The sequence below is a fragment of the Diadema antillarum genome, unplaced genomic scaffold (assembly GCF_040938485.1).
Source record: "Diadema antillarum isolate AM-2024a unplaced genomic scaffold, OU_Dant_1.0 seq00000645_RagTag, whole genome shotgun sequence".
In the NCBI taxonomy this organism is placed as follows: Eukaryota; Metazoa; Echinodermata; class Echinoidea; order Diadematoida; family Diadematidae; genus Diadema; species Diadema antillarum.
The window spans coordinates 171,767-196,150 of record NW_027271559.1 but is presented as its reverse complement, the minus strand read 5'-3'; the positions used below and the strand labels follow the sequence as shown (position 1 = coordinate 196,150).

The window sequence follows — 24,384 nt, the reverse complement described above, 5'->3', positions numbered from 1 at the left end:
ATTCTTGTAAAGAGGGTACAGCTAATGTTGTTGTTGTTGTTGTCGGCCTATGTCACCAGTTCAAACATGTAAAATCAAATTTCCATGTGATAGAAGAATATTGTAATGGTAAAACTACCACAGACATAATTCTTAGGAAGTATTCAATCAAAAGTGCATTTGCACCATTGTCATTTCCCATTAAAAATATGAGTAATGTGGTGCTGATTCTGGAAGTGTTTATGTACTATCAAATAGAGGACTACAAGAATGATTCCACAGCCATATCAGAGCAGACTATACATGAGGGTGTTGGCATTACAGCATCATCACTTAACCTCACAGGCTTCCAGAAGGTTGGGGTTTTTTTTAATATCTAGAACTCTTTTATTGCCAAGCCAAGTCATCTATCCAAGAAACCCAGCAGAATAGAACAGATGGTCTTATCACTCACATGATTCAGACGATGAACACAGAATGTGTCAGCCCCTCTGGAAAGTCTGATCATTTCTAAGATTTGGTGTCAAATGTGAGCTTTGTCTCAGAAACATACAAGAGAAAAATGTCCCTTTTCTCTTTCCAGAAACCAGTTATGTGACACAGTTTTACCCAAAAAACAGTGGTAACTTGAGTTGAATTGAACTGCCACAGAATGACCTTTGACTGGCACCTTACCAAATATGGTCATGACTGGTAGCTGGCCTGTCAGCAGTGAGCTTGAGAGTTTGTGCACTTTGAGAACCGAAAAAGAGGAACAGAAACCGTAACAAACTTCTTTCACTTTCATTTCTTTCTCCCTCCCTCCAAGTATGACCACCTCCTTGATATATTGTATGAGGGGGAGAATACTTTCTTCCTTCCTCTATAACACTGTGTGTGATTGGAATGATGTCACAGACACATTCAATATGTCTTGTACTGCTGCAGGAGTTCAAAGTTCATGACTTGTAAATAGAGTATTTCATCTATAATCTGATTCAATCAGTACATGTTCTGATCATGACTATTAGGCTTTAGAAAGCAGTTTGATATTCTACACTGTCATCTGCTTCAGATTTCTAAAACAAACTCTGATAAAACTGATTAGACTGATTATTACTGACCTCCACTACAATGATGAACATACATCAATACTTCTATTCAAAATTTTTGACTTGTTAGTTGGATTCCACTCTATTGATAGGGTCTATTTGGAAGGGGCACTCTAGTAAAGTCAAATATTCTGGACCTTTCAAATTTGCACAGAACTTGGTCTTTTGCCTATTTGCATTGATTGATAAGTTTCTTGCGTACTTAAACGTGATGTTCTTGACTTCATCCAAAATAAATGTCATGCTTGGCTGAGAAGGAGGTGTTGAATCATTAAACCACTGAACAGCTTTTATCCCACTTTATTCTACCATTACACAACCCATGGGCCTCCTTTTTTCTATTACCAATCAATTATTGATTGCCAAGCTGCAAAGAGACAACAGAACCTGCCAAGTTTTTATTTCCACTTCTCAGGTTCCTTCCTACTAAGCACATCTCAATTGTCTCCGTTCTTCTCTTCAAGGCCCACTCTGCCCTTGCCAAACACACTTTGGTTAAAGAGCTGATCGGTCGATCATTCTGGTCTTCAGGCGTAACCAAGATCAATACTTACCTAGCTTTGGATGATTGCTTTCCAACCCTTAGCCAGATATCTTGGCATTTAACACTGAAGTAAAGCCTGCTAGATCTACACTACTAAACACTAAACTAAAACCAAAAAGCCGAAGACTGCATCTCTTCACATGAAGCATCAGTAAGAGGGTTTATTTTCCAGGAGTAAATGACAATTTCAGAGGTGTATGCCCTTTCTGTCATAAATATGAACATTCAATTTTCTTATTGATGACAATCAAATATTTTCCCTCCTTTAACAAGTTTAAAGTACATTTCACGGAACAACAAATATGAGTAGTCCTTGCATTTATATCCTCAGTTTGTATCATGAAATAGTGTTTGTTTGACTGTACAAAAAGTATATTTTCTGAGGAGAGACAAGAAAACAGTGCTCCCCTCCCTCCAGAACATCAAAGATTACAAGAACACCACACTGAGGGTCTGCCCCATGGAGCCAGTTTGATGTCAGAAAAGGAACCCAATGTGTTTGTTTAACACCGATTGCCTTTGAATAAACATGAACCTTGAGACCAGGACTGGTCTATTCAGTTTCTTGGTTAGCACACACAAATCTGAGACAGCAAAGAGAACAATAGCTACATAATAATGTTTGCCAGGAATATAGTTCTTTCATTTTGATACACTTCTTTCTAAGTTGAACAAAAACAAGACATTTCACTTTGACAAAATTCTTATCTTATTTTCCCTAATAAAAGCAACAAGTTGCACCTTACTTTGTTAACTTTTGTTTTTGTTTCCATGAATTCTCTTGATCACATATCTCTCTAAAATGAGTGTCCTTTTTACATCCTTGCAAACTCAGGTAAACAAGTGTTGCATCAGTAACTGCCTTGTGTATTGTCTTCACTATTGTGTGCAAATATAGATGAGGGCTTTGTTTTGATATTCTGTGCAGTAAGAAAAGATATCACAAAACAAAACACTTCACAATCTTATCAGAGAGAGAGAGAGAGAAAGAGAGAGAGAGAGAGATGTTTACCTACATTAATGGCAATTGTCCTTTTAAAGAATATTGCTTCAGTTCTTGCTGAAAAAAAAAAATAGGCACTGGTGGTACTGAAAAAAAGTAGAACAAGACAGAGACAGAATTACATTTTATATGATACTCTACGGTATCTTGCAAATTATCTTTGTTCCACACACCATTTTCAAGCTATGGTGAAGTTGCACTTTTATGCTGATACTAGAAATTCTACTCTTCACGTAGACCTATCTATAAAGCATCTTCATGCAAACTGTGTGTTGTGATATTCACTCATGCCTTCACTTCAACAAAGAAAACACTCATATTAGCAGAGAAAGCTCAGTCTTTCCACTGTCCCTAGCCTTCTCTGTATTTATAGCAATACTTATCACTTGCTGTGCCTCCTCACTCTTGTTTGTTTTCTGCTCTCGTCTCATCTTGATGTGTTTGGAGTCACCATCTTGCATCAAGCAGACAATCACAGCCACTTCAGTCAAGTCTCTTTTTTCACAAGTGTCTGTCACTGTCACCCATGGGCCAGTCACAGCTTTTGTCACACCAGGGATGTGGGAGACAATCTCTCACCTCCCTAGTTACACAGACCAGCCCTCTGCATTGCTCTTAGCTTGTACTCTTACTGCTTCACATTTTCTCATAGTAAGTAGGCCTAATGTGTACAACTCACTCAATTCACGCTTCTCCTCACTCGTCACCATCTGACTTGTCCTATGTGTTTAAATGGCAGAAGGAAGAAAGCCTCTTGACAAGTAGGCCTACAGGTACCTAGAATTTCCCTATTCCCAGACTTGTTTGGGTTGTTTATAAATCAATCTAATGAAATGAAACAAACAGAATGAAAAACAAAAATACAGGCCTATATTCTGGTCTACGTACCTGGATACTAAACAGCTTATCACATTCAGAATCCCTGTGACATCATTCACGGTTAATTCTAAGATGATGTTTGCAGCTCAATAATCTTTGAGAGTTCTCTTAAATAATCATTTACTTAGGTGTAATTATGTGTCAAGTACAGGTCTGGGAATGATGTATAGTGTATGAAGAAATGGAGCTAGAGTGTTGGACCATTCTTCAGTGGTGGACCATTCTTCACTGCAGAGACTGACATCAGAATCAGAAAAGAGATTCCAGCTGGTTTAGGTCACAACCACAGACCCTATGACTGAGTCTGAGGTCAGTCTATGGCTTGAGGTGATGAAGATATGGAGGGGAGGGGGGGGGGGAGCGGGGAGCGGGGAGGGGAGGGGCCAGAGAGGAGCCTGAAATAATGACAAGAAGAAAAACAAGAGGTGACCTCAAACACCAGCAGGGTCTTAGCCCACAAACAAACAGCTCTACTCAGCAGGTAACAAACCCTGTGTAACAGGTGCCACAGAGAACAGAGTGACTAGTGCTGCTTTACTTCCACTATTATAGGGGCATTTATACTGCCACTAAAAAACAAGAGTTTTTGGCACATACCAATTTTTCTGTCAGATGTTGCTAGACAACAACTCATATGTGAGGAAAATATAGGAACTGGAAAGAAAAAAAAAACATTTTCTAAAAGTGGAGTCCCTTGAAACCCTGTACCTTTATTCTGTTTTGACAGTGTAAATGCTAATCTCCCAAGCTTGCCAATTTTACTTGTGGCTTTTGTTCAGATAGGAATCCTGCCCAACTGCACACACTTACAGCAGCAAATTGACATGCACTATTTTATCTACAAATCAGAGCATTCCAGTTTTCTCCCACATGTGCCAAAACTCTGTAAAGTTTCTGGTTTTTCTCGCAAAATATGTAGGCCCTAATTGGTAAAATTGAAAAACAGTAGGCCCTATATTTCTGAAATACAAATGCCCTTTATATGAGTGAAAACCATGGTAAAGCGGGTGCATTGGAATCTACAACAGAATGCAAGAGAATTAGGCCTAATCTATTTCATGAACACATTTCACTTTCAGGGAAGAAATACTTTTCATGGAACTGCTGCTATGATAATCTTTGATACACAGTTGAGACAGTGTATTCATCCTATCAAAAAAGTACATTTGTAGCTATTTTGCTATTGAAGTACATATATATGCTTCTTGCAGCATTTTGCCATTTTGCTGGATGAATTTATTTCCCAGCTTGTTCCTTTCATTAATAATACACTAACAATAAAGTATATTATCTCATAATATATTTTCAGAAACACAAAATCTTATGTAGCTCATAAGAATAGGTTGCTTTAATACTTCCATGATTTGGCATGTTGGTACAAAACATGAGGCCAGACTGTTTGGCATTTAAATATAGAGGGACACTGAATAAAGTGCATTTGAACAGAAAAAGGTTCAAAAGTAGTTAGCTGTAGTCCTTCCATTCAAATGGCTCAACAATAAGGTTCATTTGAGTTGTTTGGGATTCCTATTTGTGGTGCTGCTGAGCCCTTTGGGAATGAGGACAGAGGAATTGTTAGGTCCAGTAATGGGTCTATCTATGCCTAGAAAGGCAGCACAATGAGTCCTCGGAGGCTATTTCCCTACATTAGGAGATATCATTATCTAAGCTAGAAGGAAATGGACCTCAGTATTGAGACAGATAGCTTTGCAAGTGCAGGGCTGCTATTCCTATTACAAAGTATCATTTAATTTAAGTGACACACTTCAAAATTTCACTAATTCAGTAAGGATGGCTCCCAGCAAGCCATTCCTGTCAACTTAGACTTATGTTACAATCCTTTACTGGGATAAAAAACAAACAAACAAACAAACAAAAAAAAAACATGTATAACAGCACCCATGTAGACAGTTCCTCTAGTCAGATTTTATGCTGAGAAGTTGCATACATTGTTTAAAAAAATGAAGCTTCTCCTGCAAGAAAGTTGCTTGATAAATCAGATTCTAGCACATAAACATTTATGTTTTACTGTATGTATGATCTGTCCAGACATTCACCTGATAAAGTCACATGTGATAGAGCCCTAAGAGAGTAATTAAGAAAGTTATCTGGCTTCAGAAAAACATATTTTTGGTACTTATTCAAAACTAAAGGTTTGATGCCCTAATGTATCAGGCATAAGCCTATAAAAGAGTGTTTACACATGGCAGACACATTTCTTTTTGTTTCAAAGCATGTTGCAATGAAGGTTTACATTGATGCAGCATGATTCAACTACAATGGGGCAAAAACCTTAAAAAGAAAACTTAAAAGTTCAAAATACTATAAAATGAAAATTAAATAATGTTAATAGACCTAGCTATCTAACTCTCATGTAGATTGCTTGCATAACAGTACATTACATGCTGTCCATAAAGAGTCAAAGTGACAAGAATTGTGGTAAAAAAGCAACATAAACTAAATCCAATTGTCGTCTATACTACATAATACGCTATTGAAATCCTTACCAATCAATTTATAGACAATGAAAAAGTAGATTGAAATACTTTCCTTTTCATGCTGCTTGTGTATTGCGGATCATAAGATTACAAAAGGGATGCTGATTACATATTAAAAAACAAGTCCCTGTATCCTAAGGGGGAAAGCCAGACCTAGGAATACACATCAAAATCTTCAAATTTAAACAATAAAATCTAAACTACTGACCCTACGTAAGTCCAAAAAGCACTTTGCAGATGTTTGAGACTATCTGCAGCTATCCATGAATTGATGATTTCCTCTTTCACACTACTCCACTCTCCACTCATTTCCTCCTCATTTTCCTCCTACATAGTACCAGGTGTGTGTGTGCGTGAGGGCAAGGCAGGTGTACTATTTACCCTGCCAGGAGTCTAGAGACAGGTGCATGTTTGCTTTGCTGCTGGATCTCATTTTTTCTGCAAACTCATCTAAAATCTCCTCTCCTTACACAGGTATTCTTTTACAGACTGCAGTGCAAATTTAGTAATTTTAGTCCTGCGCTGCTGCTGAATTTTATATAAGAGGGGGCTCATTGACATTTCTTATTAGCTGATTATAATTTAGGTATTGGCCATTGGCCTTATCAATGGCTACGCAGTCACCTCTGTAAATGATAGACTCCAAGGCACATGTACCACTTTGTGCTTTCTCTCTGCATACCAGATAAATACTGTTGGCTAATATACCTACAATGTTCTTTATACCTCTCAGGTAAATTTCTTCACATACGTTGTATGTCTTCCTTCTTGTGCATCTGGACTAATACCAAGTCATTTCAGTTTTTTTTACAATCAATCTTCTTTATAGTCCTACATTTAACTGGACAGTGAAGTTAAACAAAACTCACTTGAGAAGCCATCTTTGGAGATGAGTTTTGGTTCTGCATCTTTCCAGACACCATCGACCTGTGTAAGGGTAGCTAGATGAATGATGAAGATGAGTGAAGATGAAGATATCCAGCTCCTTAGCTCCATCCTGATGATCATCCTGACCCACAGCTTCGAACTCAGTAGAAAAGTGGATAAAGTCCGTCAGCTTCAGATGTCTACAAAAAGACCAGACAAAATAAACAGACATACATTTACAAAACATACACAAAAGGAACATATACTGACCATTCTTGGTTTTTTTTTTTCTACTTCTACACAAAAAGAACTTTAGTCGACAATTTATTTCTATCGAAGGCTTACCAGGAATCCTAGCAACCACAAAAATATGCATTGGTTGAGTGTCTATTACAGTGTGTTGAAACAGCTGAGTTTGATATGACCTAACCTCTAACTGGCCAGCCCAGAAAGAGGCTTGACAGTATCAGCAGGCTGGGGTAGGGGATAGCAGGCTGGGGTAGGGGATAGCAGGCTGGGGTAGGGGATAGCAGGCTGGGGTAGGGGATAGCAGGCTGGGGTAGGGGATAGCAGGCTGGGGTAGGAGATAGCAGGCTGGGGTAGGGGATAGCAGGCTGGGGTAGGGGATAGCAGGCTGGGGTAGGGGATAGCAGGCTGGGGTAGGGGATAGCAGGCTGGGGTAGGGGATAGCAGGCTGGGGTAGGGGATAGCAGGCTGGGGTAGGAGATAGCAGGCTGGGGTAGGGGATAGCAGGCTGGGGTAGGGGATAGCAGCCAGTATGATTCAAACTGACAGACACCTTTGTCACAGCTATAATGATAGCAGCATTCACACAAATGAGTTGTCACATCTTGTATCACCATGTAAAAATCAACTTTGCTTGCCATTGTTTTTACAATGATATTACATTCGTATCACAACGGTTAACAAATTCTTTATATACAAACAGTTTTTTTCATGAGACTGGAAAAAAAAATCAATCTCAAAAAATGTTATGTCATGGGTGTGTGTGAACAGGCCTGACATTACATTGTATGTTCAGATAGAACACTGGACTATTACAAGCTGAGAATGTGTTGGCTTCCCTAGTTTGGCTGAATTAGGTCTGATGCAACACAAATAAACTCCATTATCTCACTACTTTTTACACTTGGTGTAGGCCTAATTAGCATTTATTAACAAATACATTCAAGAACTCTGCAGACTTCAAACAGTGCTCTTTCAGACACCAAATCTCAGACTGTTTATGTGCTGAAGTGATTTTCATCAGCTCAATATGAGCATTCAAACTCATGACCAACATTGCAAGCTACCACATGGCTAAGTTTATCTTTGTTTTTACCCTTATTAAAACAGAGTGCTTTTCAATGTCTTTTAGTGTAGAAATGGGTGCCAGGCTTCACAGACAATGAGTTTACCAGCCAATTAGACAGACTAGTCAACTTACATCTATCAGTTATCTTGTCTCACTACTTCATCCACAGGATTTTTTTTTCCAGTGAGTACCAGTATGGCAGGAGTTTAGCATGTCATGCAATTGAGGTTTACTGCACAAATCAGACATCAAGATGCAGAATGAGCAAGTTTTCAATGTTTTAGGACTTGATGTCACTTTGTTCACAAAGCCCGATTGCCCGCGGCAAGTGAAAAATCAATTCGGGCAAGTGTTTTTGAGCAATGATAACAAATGCTTGCCCGAATTAGGCAAGCAAAAAGTTTTGAAGCCATCTTTTTTTTCACTAATTCCCCCAACAAACCCAGAAAGTCAACCATACAGAAGCCCAAAGATAATGGCTGTTTAGTGATGCAACACACGTTATATTTCATTTTAGTAACTTTCCAACACTTTCGAGAAGAAGCTCCAATGCAATGCCACGGCAACACTTGATCGGACCAAGTTTGTTACTCCATTGTGTTTACGCGTGCAAATCAATGTGTGCTGTTTACTCGAATGATTGTGTTTTATTAAGCCCTTGACTACCACATGATTTTCTATATTATTTCCTTATATTTTAGACTTTCTTTTTTGTGCAAGTAAAATTAATGTTCGGGCAAGAGTTTGCACCAAATATGAAAATCTGCTTGCCCGACCGGGCAAGTGGTAAAATGAAGTTATGTAGCACCCTGAAAGTAATTAGTATCATAAGACAGAATTATTTGTAAAATATCCTAATGAGTGGACATACATGTTGTTGTACAAATGTGTTTAATACAAACATGCTGGCTCTGTATTATCTCCTCAGTGTCAAGTATAGTAAAGAGATGATATGTTCAATTTCTAGTTTTGCAGTTTGTAAAGACTGAATTTTCTTGGTCAAAAGAGAAAACTACCCTAATTGATTGATGGACATTTTTTTTTTTTAATCTGGTATATTTAAGCCATTACTACACAGTATCTGTGCTATGGATAATCGTCGCTGGGGCGATAAGACCTCGTATAGAGGAAATGTCAAATGTTCAGGAGAACAAAAAAAATACATGGCAGCCAAAGCACTGTATCCAATGGGAAAGACATTCCTTTGACATGCCGTGGTAGCTTCATTTTTGGGGTAAGACATCTAGGATTTGTACAGGACATCACTTAACTGATTATCTGACCATTAATCCAGAAATTCATTTTCACCAAAATTGCAGATACAAGGTCTTGTCACCCCAGCAACGATAAAATTATATAATATATATATATATATATATATATATATATATATATATATATATATATATATATATATATATATATTATATCTGCAAGAGGATTATAGAGAAAATAAATGTACTAAAGCTCTATGTATATTTAGGGTTTAGGTCTAGGCCCTACATCTTAACACAGGAACCATGTCATTCTCAAGAGAGCATTCTGGTGCATGAATTACTATGCATATCATAATTTGGTTTGATTGGAAAATCTATCACCATAGTACATTGACATAAAGAGCAGGTGACTCCCAAGATAATACAAGATTTAACTAGTGGCACATGTCCAAATGCACCTGATGCTACAGGTTGCAACAGCCAATTAATTAATTAATTGCTAGGTTTGCCAGACACTAATTACACCAAGCCCTGGATATGACGTTAATTAAAATGACATCCCTTCTGAAGACAGATAGTGATAACAAAGGGTTGTGTCAGAAGGGAAGAGAGAGAGAGAGAGGGAGAGGGGGAGGGGTGGGAAGGGAGAAAGAAAGGGAGAGTTTGAGTATACATCAATGCAGCCCTTGAGGCATGTAATAAGCTGCTGCTACCAATCAATAGTTCGTTCTTCTTCAGTTTAGTTGTCAATCTCCCTCGCCGTCTGGTCACTTTGCAGTGATTAGTCCTTTGTTAGTAACTCATTTGAATGTGAAGAGTTTGGGGTTTAATGGGGCCACAAATGATTCCAGGAGCCTCAGGAGGTTGGTTGATGACTGCAAACATCCTACAAACCAGCAACACTTTAACCACACCCATCCATCTACTGCATATCTTTATATGCAGTATATTTTGCACTGTTTTTATTTTCATGAAGTAAAAAACTAATAAAGACACATCCACAGTGGTGTAGCAGTATTCAATCATTTTTGTTTTGAAAGCACTTCTTTCAGCAATTAATATTACTGTGACATTGCTAGAGGAATTCTACTCCTGAGATGTGTACTATATGTCACAAATTTCACTTAAATCTCTGTAAGTCAAATACTTCATAACTTTAAGGACATCATGTCACCACAGCTCCACCCTAGCATTTTTTTTCTATCATATTGAAAATATGTTTTTATCACTTATACTCCCTACTAATTTAATGATACAATGCAGCAACATAATAGCCATAGTGACAAGGCCTCAAGGAAATACACTTATATGTTATCAATTAACTGACAAACTTTGAAATTTTAGTTTTAAGTAAGAGAAGTGACAAAGAGTCTTCTACTCAATCAATAAGACATTGCCCATGTGACATGGCAATGTCTTTTTTTTTAAAGCTATGAGGATAGCACTGGCTATACACTGATCAAAATCCACCCAAAAGTAGATCAACTACAACATAGGACTATAGGAGATTACATAGCCTGCAAAAAATGAAACATACTCAAGTTCTTCAACACACAATTCAACTGTTGATAAACATGTCAGGACTCCTACCCTCCACAGTCTCCCCCAAATTGTCCAATCAAGTGATATTTTTGTAAAGACGATTGCCATGAAAACAATCTGGCAGAGAAGAGCAATTTTCTCTCACCTACAAGTACCCTCTCCTTCCTCTGTGAGAAATCATATTTTCTCAGAAGTATTGACGGCCTCTCACTCTCTCTTGTTCTGGGAATGCTACGAACATTATGTACAGACATCACTATTAACCTCCACAGAAATTTAGGTCCCTCTTTGATGCATATTCTGTATTCTATTGAAACAAGGTAACTAAGTGCAATTTTCATTTTTGTGTAGTTAACTGATGTATAACTAAGCTATTCTTTTAAACTAAAGTAGTTTTAAAATCAGCATTAAAAGCATCATTCTTCCCCACCCCCAAATTAAAAAGGCCTATATACTATAGGGCCTACATTTATCCCATCTTGATGCTGACAAAATGTGTTTCCAACAATTCTGTGAGATATCATTGAACCATCACAGAAATATACATATTATCAACAAGAATAAGAGAGAGAGAGAGAGAGAGAGAGAGAGATACATTGTAGCTAGATAGTGATAGATGGAGAGAGAGGGGAGAGAAAAGGAAAGAAGACTTGAAACTTGACTCCCATGAGCACACACACACACACACACACACACACACACACACTCACTGAGATAGGAGTTGGGCCCCCACAGTGCTTGTCTGATTGGATGGCAAGCTAATCGCTGGTATGAAATATGACTGATATGAGATGGGCTGGCTGGGAGGCAGTTATTTGTTCTAGACCTGTCACTGGTATTATATCATGGTCATAGCTCAACTTCAAGGCTATCAAATGATCATTGAAGGAATTCTGCATGAAATATGTAACATAGCCTTCCAGCCAGTTTTTCTCATCATAGTACAACACTCTAATCACCATTCCCTTTGAGGAAATCATGCCTCATAATGAGTAATGCCAAAACATCCAAGTACACAAATATTTCATTTTCTTTAAAATGATTCTAGAAATGAGACTGGTGAGAGACAGTTGGTACAAATGTCATGTACGATATGCAACTCCACAACTCATCTTTCTACAAAAACTCACTATGATGTCATTACAGTATGTTTCCCCAGGCCTATGGACACCATCGGAGACATTTTTGGGTGGTTTTTTTTTTTGTGAAATCAAGTAATGAAATCAGAATAAAGCACAATTAAGACATGTCCCATGTGGCTCTCTCAATACCCAGTACCACACACCCAGATACTAGTCAAAGTCACTCTCATGGTTTGTGTGAAGTCATTACCAAAACCAATGACTTTCAAAAAGCAACCAATGAATGGGGCAATGATAGTTTGCACTGTGCAGGCAGGCTTCAAAGGAGCTGAAAAGAGTCATAAGATCAGTGCCTAGTAATTGCCACTTGCCAGCTTATGATGTGGAGGGCAGTGCTACGTAAGGCCTCCTTATCCACACGGAGAAGGTAAAATGAATGAATATTGGCACACTGTCCCCTGTGCATCATCTCCCTCATCCTGTATTGATGCAATTTCTGGAGGACATCAGGAGCAAGGGGCTCACTCCCATCCGTAGGCAGCTAGCTAGCTAGCTCGCTCATATTTGTAGACCTCTCCTCCAAGCGTCAGACCGCATGATTAGATCCACAGCTGAGCAAGGATGAGAGGCTTGCTATCTCCCTTTCTCTCTGCATAGACTTAAAGGGACAAATCTGGAGACAGTACTTGTACATCCATGAATCATTATCTGCCAACACCTGTTCTTATTCATTGGCATAAAACTTATTTGGTTAATACAAATATAAAACTGCATCACCTGAAATGTTCAACATCTACACCTTACATGTAGGCCTACGTGCAAAGTAAAGACTGTATTCCACTGTTTAGCACTGCTTGGCCTGTAAGTTGTGAAAAGTATGCCTATTTTGTGCTTATTTTAGTCCACAGACTAAATTGAAGTCGTTTTGATTTTAACTAGGGCCTATACCTTTGTGAATTTTGGCCAATGGGTTTACATTCGCAGAGTATAACCATATTGGATTTACAACAAATATGAACAAGCACCTAATGTCATCTTCCTGTATCAGGCCAGTAACTAGGATTTTTATGGGAGGGTTCAGAATTAGAAAAAAAGTAGACCTCTTCCGGGTTTAATCAGCTGACAAGCAAAAGAAAAAAAAAAAGGCTCCTCCATGCAGGGGGGCAGTGTTCCGCGACTCATTTTTTTTTTTTTTTTTAAACACATGTTTGGTGTACGCAATCTCTGACATACATTTACACAGACGAATGTGCATAATCCATGTTTAACTGCCTTTATGAATTCAGGCTAATTAGTTTTACTATGTACACCCCTAACTGGTTTCAAACAAGCTTCATGCAAGCTTCCTCACACTCTGGATCATCATAATCGCTCATGTTTGCTTCATTTCAAACTTACATGATGAACTCATGTAAGGCTAACTCAGCAATTCTTCAACACTGTAACTTTAGAATTACTTAGCTTCTCTATTCTATGAATCAATGTTGTGCTCATACTAGGTTCCCTATGAAGATTCACACTGAATAATACTAGTACATTGTAGATACATGGGGTAAATATTGCTACTAAATAAAAAAAAATACATCTAGAATAACTTTAGAATAATAAAATAATGACTAATAACATCACAAATACCTCCCCATGACAAACTAAAACTTTGAATTCATACCTTGATTGTTCTCAATAATGTCATCCTACATATCACAGACAAAAAAAAAAAATCTGAAAAGAAGCAGAGTGAAAGGTGCATTTCCAAAATTTGAAAGGCTATAGTACTTAAATAGCGGAGCTCTGTTGAGTTGGGAAAGCACAATATTCTCTCATTAGAATTGGCTGCAGTACTATGTTTGATAATGGAGTCATGTTGGACGGTTACAAGACAAAACAAAACACTTCGGGGAAGACATTTTCTACTATGATACACAAAGTTGTACAAATCTCAGTTGCGGTTATATGGCCTTGATATCTTCTACAGCTCTACATGACACTGAAAAGCAGCTTAACTAGCCATCTACACTGTAGCTCTGCTAACCCTAACATACAAACTAGTCAATCCCAACACAATAGGAAACTCTTCTGGGTGTCAGTAGGAAAGAGGTACACACTGAAGGAGCTTACGAAAGCAGGATTTTTTTTAAGAGAAATACTAGAACAAGTCTGCACTTTAAGAACGATTACACAAACCACTCCATTAGAAGGTTCTTGGCATCTACCTGTATGCGCAAGAAGAATTGGTAAAGCAGGATGAATTGAAAACAGAGAACTAAAAGAGGAAGAAAAAGAACAATCTGCACAAATGTAAATTTCAATTTGATCTACTCTGTACCTTGGTACGCCGAATATTTTGCAAGGCTTTTATTTTCGCCAATTTACAAGTTGAGTGCTTTTCATGAATTTAAAAACATGCAAAAATATTCTCTGATCCCGACATGAATGCCACATGCACGCATTTCTCCCTTCAGTACTGAACTCCACAAATGCAAATTTGACCACTCATGAAATTGTCAGGAAGTTCCAATTCGTGAAAAATCAAACTCCCTAAATATACAGCGTATGCAGTAGGCCCTACTTGTTTCACTCAATATCCCATACAGAAATGTGATGTACAGTTGTAAGCACTCTCCTGTACCCCACCCCCCTCCTTCCCCCCCCCCCCCAAAAAAAAAAGAAGGACATAAAAGTCATGTTTCCCATACATATGTATGAAGCATTCTTTCACTTCACTTCAGAAGGGATGCATAAACATGTTAACAAATCATACATAGGATAATGATGTCATTAATTAATTCTGGTGTCACTCTAAATTTCTTTAGAGAAAGCTTCCTAAAAATCATACCTGTTGCAGTAATGCACATTCTGGAACAATGACTTGTTGGCTCATACATCCCGATGAGGAAGAGTTCATGCAGAACTCAAGTGTATGTGAGAAATGATATCCAAAGTTCATTCCACACAGTGTTGATAACATTGCCCTTAAAATGACTATGAAGAAAGAGCAGGCTTTGCTTTGTTATGGGATTGTGATCTCAAGTCAGAGCACCTTGCTCACACTCCTTCTATACACACAGATAATACTGAAATGAATCAGGTAAGAAGTTCTTGGAGGGAGGAAGTTTCAGAAAAGATTACCTCCACAATGGCCTATTGTGTCTAGCTGTTTACAAGGAAGGAGATTCTCCAGTTCAATGGATGCCGTAGAGAGGAAGGGGGCTGAGGGTATTACTCAGTAGATAGAGGAGGGAGCCATTAACTACTTCTTTTATGGTCACTGGTTATTATCACTTTAAGCTCTTTCTGAGCCCATGGATAGAACCTTCCTATGCCTTAGCTATGGTTTTACCATGGAGGTAGGCACTACCTCCATGGTTTTACAAACTCTTAGCCACTGACAAAGGATAATCCTCTACGCACTCATTACAGATTGAATCTGGAGAGATTATTGGTTTCAGCTAGATTTTCTTCTTACTTATCTTAGTTCAATTCCCTTGCTAGTAATACTGGCTGGCATATAGTTAACAAGTGGAAAAAAATAACATTACTTAATTGGTCACTTTCAGCTTTATTTTGATTTATTGTGAGTAAAATTTTGATATTTCACACTCATTGCTCGCCTCACAACACACACACACACACACACACACACACACACACACACACACACACACACACACAATTCTCTTTTGCTGAAAAGCTAGAAAGACAAATTTCCTCGAAAGCTTAAGTCAGCTAGAAAATTGCAAATTGCTCTGAATAGGCCCTATACATAATTTCTGAGTCGAGAAGCATTACACCACGACTGAACAGAAAATGTGATAATGCAACCATGTTTAACCCATTGAGGACGTGTCCCGAGTATACTCGGGCAAGCGTCTGTGGGATATGCGTGTTGGAGAAAATCAAACCGCCCTCAACGGGTTAAATGAAACTGAGGGCTGCTGAACAGGGAATAGCATTTGTAGCTCTGTGGTCAGCATGCCAAATGACAAAAAAACTGTTGCCAATTCAACACACACACACTACAGGCCTACACAAAAATACAAACATTTGGTTGTTTGATTGCATCATTATGATAGAAATATTTGCCACTACTGTAACATTTCCAACACAATATTGATAATGCCTGAAATGTATAGGGGGAGGCATCCGCTTAATATCCTAAACTAAGTAACTCTACAAAAATTACTGAAAAGCAGTGAAGTTGTAGCACACACAATCTAACTTATAGAGAACCTGTCACATGTTGTATTACTCACTATGACTTGTTATTATTATTAACAAGTCAGTGTAATTGAATGACAAAACAGCTTTTCTCATTTTCTCACAGATAGATTGTATGGCATGTACAAAAAACTCTTGTGTTAATTCTCAAAAAGTTTCATTGCATTTCTACGAATGACAAATCCTTATCCCCTTGGACAGATCTTTAATCCTTAAAGCTCCTTGTACTTTCTTCATTGTTACAAAACGTAGTCATTCACCCATTCTGTGGTGTATCTTATCCTGCAATTTTGTTCAATCCATTTGTTAAAACCACAAACAACTAGGCCTATACCTTCTTGACAAGTTTGATTTGATGGTTTAATTATGTAAATCTCTTATAGGCAAGTTGTGTAAATTTCCCACCTTCAATCATTCATCCCCAATCGCTCGGATGACAAAGCTGTTCCTCACAAGTTCTCTGCCACTATATTTTCCTGTTTTAGATTTCAGTCTTTTACATGTTACATGCCTACTAGTGATACTCTTATTAATGGATTGACTTGTTACTTGTTAGTCAAGATATGGTGTTGAGAAGAAGCCGTCAGTTCAGAAGAGAATAACCATGTTACTATTTCTCAGCTATAAACCAAGCCAAACTACCCTGGGCCTCAGCCAGGACGCGGGTAACAAACAACCCGGCACACTTTGTACTCCTCTCGCGTGCACACATAAAGTGCACCTATTGGGAAAGAGCATACAGCATGAAGCAGAGTCTATCTTGGCACAATTACTTGATATGATTCATTGGTCCATGGATTTAAGAGGCAAAGAATATAACCCACATTGATTGTATTCAGTATGCAACCAACATCACAATAGGACAGCAATTGAAAGCAGGAACATTGTTGTAGAACACTCCGACTTGGCACAAAGCTCATCAAACAATCACTACCTGGATCACTGAACTGCTAAAATTGCAGAATAAGTTAGAATTTGCCATTTTGGAGCAAAAAAACAGACAATTTGGTGAAACCACAAAGCAGAACCCAGACAAGTTGGCCAAGTGTGTGATTAAAAACAAAGTCTGACTCGCAATCTTTGGCAGCAATGGGGGAAAAAAGAAAGAAAAAAAGACAAAACAGAAAGAAAAAAAGATAAAGCAGTGTGCCAAACTAATATTTTTTGTCTATGATCCCCTACAATCCAGGGTCCCACATTGAAATATCCTGTACTCCTTCTCAAGAATGACTATCCCACCGACCCCACCCCCCCCCCCCCCAAAAGAAGAAGAAGAAAAAATCTCATTTTCTTTCAAACTAGACAGAGAGAGAAAGAGGGAAGGAAAAAAGTTATGGTTCTTCCAATCAGGGGCTTGTGGTTTGCATTTGACCTCAACCTGAACCAGACATCAATCAGACCAGTCTCTCAGATGGCCAGGGAATGATCAGGGGTCATGACCTCAGCCTAGAGGTTCATATGTCAGCTGGTGCTTCAAGTCCCATGATGCAGGGGGGCTACCAAAACATACTGGGGCATTTCATGGTATGGGAATAGCTGGATCACTTACTAGTAGGCCTATCTGGCTCCTGAAATGCCTCAACTGTTGTCTACCATAATACTCACAAATTTGTGAGTTACTTGCCTTCTCTACACATGTATGTTTTGTTGCCCAAGATTGAGTAGGCCTATAGTAAAACTGCTTCAAAGTCTGACAAACTGATGGGGTGATGAAGCTAGATTCAGTATATTTTGTTTGACACGCTTAAAACTAAAATGTTTGGACGTTACTCAGTCGTACTTCTCCTTCCCCCCTCTTAAAAAAAGTTCATAGTCTATATAGAGAGTTATTCATATTACCAAAATACATTCACACAAAATACTGTACACCAATTTGATTTTTTTTTTTTCAAATCAATCCCATGTCATCATCCTCTATAAGCTACTGAAGATGTGCCTTTATGCAAGGAGTTGAAGCTCCTTGCTTTATGTCTCACTTTGAACAAGCTGTGTGAAAGTCATTGGTCCTGTCTATGTTGGGCCACTCTATGAAGCCAAGAAGGTCAGTTGAATCAGGGAGGTGAATGGGGAGAAAGCTCCCCCTCGTTGATTGGTCCTCCACTACTTACCAGCAGGAGGTTTACCGGCAGGAGGCCCACAAACAAACCCATTCTCAGCCTCACTACTGCTATGGTGGAGGGGTCACATCATACCCTCATCTCAACCCTAATGAGTGCCCCAAAGGGACCTAGAGGCCAGAAATCTCTATGGTAACCAATTCATGGTCTTCTGGCTGCACAGGGTAAAAAGAGACTTTGGGTTTGTTGTCACTAGAGCTTGGAGCTCTGCCAATTCAGCATCTTATCGCTGCTATAATCCAGGTAACCTTAAATCTTAGTTATCTACTTCAAATGAAAACTTCTCTAAGGATTAGCTGTAGGGAACAGGGCTAAATGCTTCAATAGTTTCATGCATTCTGGGATGTCACAGGCACATCTGCACTGATCCAAGTTGTAGCCAATTTCCAAGTTCAAAGAAACAAAAAAACTGGATTCTAAGTTCCTCAAAACATTTGACTCGTTGAGAAGCAAAAAAAAAATGCAGAGGTATAAATGAATTGGCTAACAATAAACAGATCTTGAATTGCCTTAAATCTACTAGGAAGGAAAGATCATCTCATAGCCTATCATTATTTGCTCACTCAACACTCACTTGTTGTTTACATTTGTCTAGGCACATTACATAATTTTGATCTTCCAGCATGTCATTCAAACAAGCTAACTACATATTGGGCCGACAACATGTATGTCAATTTTCAAAGTGCCAAAGTTCAAGATGGATGAAGATATCCCATTGTGTTCTATTGTGGTAGGCCAAGGGCCTATACATGTACATTATTTTGATGTTCCTGTTGAAGTCTTTTCATTCATTATTACTTTACAGAGAATTTTCCATACTCTGTCTGTCTATGCTGCATTTAAAACAGAAAATTAACCAGCTTAACATACATCATGTAGACTTCCTTCAAATAGAGGTATGCTGTATAAAAACTGTATGGTTCCATTTGATATAAACAAAACAAATACCACATTAACCTTCACACCATATAATATGTGAAGCAATCCTAACCTCTAACACAGTCTCAAGGCAAAGCAGGGCTTCACAAACAAATAAGATATCAGTGCAAATAAAAGTCATAGCCAATAACAATAAGTCAGAAAATACATCTTGTTTACTTTGTGCAGAGAAAAGAGAGAAAGAGAAAAAAACAAACAAATGTTTGGCATTTCCTGGACACAGTGTTTATTTGCATACATCAGTGGTAACAGAGGAGACAATGTTACCAGTGGGTTTGCTATGGGTCCATCAGTACTTCTAATAAGCAGTAGAGATGAATTTTGTTATTGAAGTAATTAATAATGACCATCTCTCTATCTTTCTCTCTCTCTCTCTCTCTCTCTCTCCTCCATCCTCCCATCCAAACCAAACAAACTTAATGATCATGTCTTGCTATGAAGACATTACAATAGTTACGTTCAGACGGGAGCCCTTAACCTCGAAGTTAGGAAACTTCGAGGTTAGAGCTTGTAGTTAGGGACCGTGAAGACGCACTCGTAATTAGCAAACCTCGAGGTTTGCTCGATGTTTCGAGCCACGAGAAATCTTATGGTTAGCGCTCTAACCACGAGCCGTGGGGGGTCCCCACTCGTAGTTAAGCACCGTGTGGACACAAAAAACAACGAACTCGAAGTTAAGAGTGACCTCGCCGTAAACTCCAGCCCCCACAATTTTCCTCTGCTTCCGGGTCAACCTCCCAAACGTACACCACAAATACACTACACGTGAAAAACCTATGACGGACGACACAACATCATCATCTTTTCTTCCCATGCGCTTGATCTCTGAAACTGAACACGTCGAACTCGATACTGTATTCTATATTCTTCTCCGACGCTAAAAAAAATGTTTTCGACGAATATCTTCATAAAGGCATAAAGTCATCAGTGCAGTGCTATCTCTGCATACCATGACAGAGAAAAAGAGTACCTGTAAGCGAGTCCGACAGGGTTGGACTAAAGAATAAATAGACGTCTTGTTAGCAGTGTGGGCTGAAACTTCCGGTTTTGTGGTTTTAACATCGAGTGGGACCCACTCGTAGTTACGGGGGGCAGAAGCTTTACCTCGAGGTTTCGTAACCTCGAGGTTAAGATTCGTCGTGTGGACACACGTCGTAGTTAGAGGGCAAGAGCTAAACCTCGAGGTTTCCTAACCTCGAGGTTAGGGCCTGCCGTCTGAACGTAACTTTAGTCAGATAACACAGCCAGCAATTTATCAGATGTAAGTTTATTTTTCCTCATCAACCTTCTGACTTCATTTTATAAATCTGAACATTGAGAAGGGGTAGTTTGTGGAGATTTGGCAACAACAAAATTATTCAGATTGATCTGCATACAGTACCTTTCTTTTCCACTTCTAGGACTTCGAATGTTAAAAGAGATACACCTTCTCTAAACTACCAAACCTGCTACTCACTGGAAGTCATGTAGACTGTTGTTCCTCTGCTGCTAAACTCAAAGTGCAGTGGCTCTTATGAGGCCTGGGTGTGGAGAATGCATTATCATGAGTTAGACGTGCCGATACGTCACTAAAGTTAGGTCTTCGTTGCCGATGAGTAATTATGCAGAGGTAGATGCCATATACGATGGCTGTGAGTAACGAGAAAGACACTCTATGTCCTGTCACTTTCTATCTCAAACCAAAAACAGTCAGCCTTTCATTTGCACACACAAGGGAGTCTTCACATCATGTGAATAGATTGTTACTTTGTCTACACCTCTTGGTCAAAAAGCTGCTTTATTCCTAAATTCTAAGGTAGTCTGCATTTCTCATTAGAAATAAAAAAGCTCTCTAAGTTAACACGCAAGGCTTCCAGTCATTCATGATCTAAGCCCTCATTGTTTAATTTGCATGAATGGTTCCACACAAAGTTTGTTTTCTTTAATATTTCATACCTAGAGGCACAAGGAAATTCATTATGGTTTAGTGATATTCATTAGCTGGTTATTCCCCGAGTGTAAACATCATAAGTAAATCAGAAGACAGACAAGGCAGTTTGCTTGAGAAAAGGTGGTGAGGTATTTTAAAATTATTGTTCAGGGAATTCAAAACTTTGGGAAAACACATCATGACATGTTTTTTAACTCATATTGTACTATGCCCCTCTACACATGAACACACCAATACTGATTCAGGTACAAATGTTTTAGTTCCCTCATTACCAAATGTTTGGCTTGGGTCAAGAGAAATACAGACACTGAAATATAATTGCTGAATTCCAGACAAGGTTATGTAGAGCCCTGAAATCTGCACAGAAGGAAATTGAGAGGAACCAGTTTTGTTGTGAAGAGTCAAGAATAAGATACTATTTGCTGCAAAGCCTATAGACCTCCCTCAATGTCAGTGATTCATTGCAGTCTATCATCTTCATACTTTACATCAGAGTTATCAAAGCACATTATATTTTGAGAATTACACTGAAAGTATGATGAGCTGTACAACTAGAGAGAGGGAGACTATAAAAACCATCCTGCCACAGCATAGGGGAAGAGACACTTCACAGGAGGTATCAACACAGGGCACTGGAGAAACACTCACACAGTACTGACGAGTGTTGTCTTGTGAAGAAAGAAACTATGAAGCCAGTAAAAGATGAGGTGGTTAGGCAAGGCAAGGGGAAGTCACCTCATTGCTATCTCTCAGACATCAGTAGTCCTCTGGGGTTACCTCTGGACCTACCCTCACTTGGCTTGACGGGAAATGGATGTGGAACGTTAAGAGTGCTCAGTAGGAATGAGTGTAGTATTGAATATGGTTTGCTACCAGCCAAGGTGTCTGTCTCCGATTCAGAGATTCATGATTATTTCATAAACTGCTCTGGTTAGGATGTTACAAACAAATACGCCTCAATGCATGAATAACCAACACTCCCTGTTGGTCACGTTAAATGCCAGGTATTAGTACTCAAATACATGTATGAATTTTATTGAAGTTAGTTTAGCTAATGGAAAGATGGCTGTTTTGTAGAGCTCTGCCAAACAATACGTACATTTCATCTTGTTTAAAGTTAAGCACGAGTAGTGACACCATTAAAACCACTACTCTGCCAAAACTACGGCACATCAATCATATCATTATCACTGTATTATAACTCAGTTTAGTCAAGTGTTCCATCCACAAAATAATGACTCGGAATATGACAATTTCCATGGCAACATCCCATGATTATGATCTTATGACAACTATAAAAATATGTCATATGACAGAGGACATACTATCTACTTCACTTGTAGCTTTGACAGTGGATTGCAATACAATAAAAAACATTTAATACAAGGCATTTACAATCATCATTGACAGTATCATACAGGATCGGGCTATAAAAGGGGAGAGGTTGATTGACATTGTAGATCGATTATGATGTCTGAGGATCAACAGAGAGATGGAAATGTAACAATGAAACGGTAACGTTGTGTACCAAGTTGGAAGAAGTAAAAGAAGAACACTTATATGTACTGGTGTCGATATCAGTCATTCTGTCCACATGTTGTCAGACGTCTGTCTACATTTTAACCAATTTAAGAAGCTAACATGAAAAAAAAAAACAAAGACACATCAACACATAGTAAATAGGCTAGCCAGTAGCAGTGGGGATCAATATGAAAGGTTACAAATGCTAATTTCACTTGCATCTTTAAGATTTAAATTGCAGTATCTCTTGATGGAGAAGAAGCAAAAATCTTCTCGCTGAATTTTCCTTGTCCCAGCTTTCTCTCTATTCTTCCCTTTCTCCATATCTTAAAATGTGACTGTAATCACCTTGTTAGTGGTGTGGTAATGAGAAGTAAAATCATTATGTAACAGAGTGATAGATAACACAGCTTTCTCTAATGGATGCTAATTACTTCACACAGCTGCAATGCACACAGCCCATGCAAGAATATACATGTACATATCTCAGTTTTCAAATAATGCTACTCCTACTGGACTCTGCTTGAGTGTCAGATACTAAATTACATAGTCATTTGTTGAATCTTAATTGCTTATCAATTCATGACCTACATACATTACAGAGCTAAAACAATCCAGACCAGTTTTCCATTTCAACCAGATAAAGACCATCTCTTCAAACCCATCTCTCGCCCCAAGCAAGCATACTTACCCTGGCCTGGGGCAGGGGGACGTGGATCCCAGTAACCTGGTACGAGCTGGGAGGGGCCAATGCGAGCTCTTACACCTAGGTGCGCGTTTGTTGACATAGGGGGACTAGCGTCTGGTGGGAGCTACTACCCAACACGGCAGCCGTAAGTCTGGTAGGGCTTCATCGCCTTCTCACTATCGTGCCCAACAACAAATGATAGAAAAGTGAAACAAATCCGCCATTGGTTTCCTTACCTTCAGATGTTAGCTGACTTCAATCATCAATAGATATCCATAGTGTAATGATGCAGATGTCCACTGAAGTATCTGCAAAACCAGAAATTACAGGCAGCAATCATTGAGTATCATCTGGAACAATATTTCACCCTGTCCAGGCCCTTCGATGCATAGCAGTATCCACAGCACTTCTGTATTCCAAGCCTTACGTTCCCCTCCCCTCTCTTCCCATTGCTACCTAGCAGTTTCTTAACCATTAAGTTCTGGGCTGGTTCATTTTGATAGAGGGGTGATACATATCAAGTTGCTGAAACACTCTGAATCTACTCGTCCTTTCAGTAAGGAGTTTTCATGGACCAGCAGTTAGTCTGTAATTGTAAATAGCAAAATTTTTTATTGAAAATTTTTCATTATACTGTAGATGAGTATTGCTTCATTTCAGAAACAGAATGTTTCAGGTTTGAAATCCCCTCCTGAAAAAATGTAGCATCTCTGCTCTACTCTCCACCCACAGGGGGCAACGGATAACTGTGTGTACCCTGAGCGTGTGTGCTCTGCGTGTGTGAACAGTGCGTTTTATTTGTGCTGCTCGGCGGAGAGGTCACTAGAGTGGAAAACACATGAGGGGGTGGGGGAGACTCCTACTAGTCTCCGATGCAGACACGGATATGGTAGTAGGTTTTGATAGTGTACTGAAGTATTGTATGTATTCAGTAGTACATGACATCACATTTTT

The 24,384-nt window shown here is 38.8% G+C and overlaps 1 pseudogene; it reads right to left on the bottom strand.

The window, feature by feature from the left end:
- The window catches only part of LOC139736419 (semaphorin-2A-like), a 63,367-nt pseudogene extending 39,512 nt beyond the window's left edge, over window positions 1-23,855 (bottom strand).
- Between the last annotated feature and the right edge of the window lie 529 nt (window positions 23,856-24,384).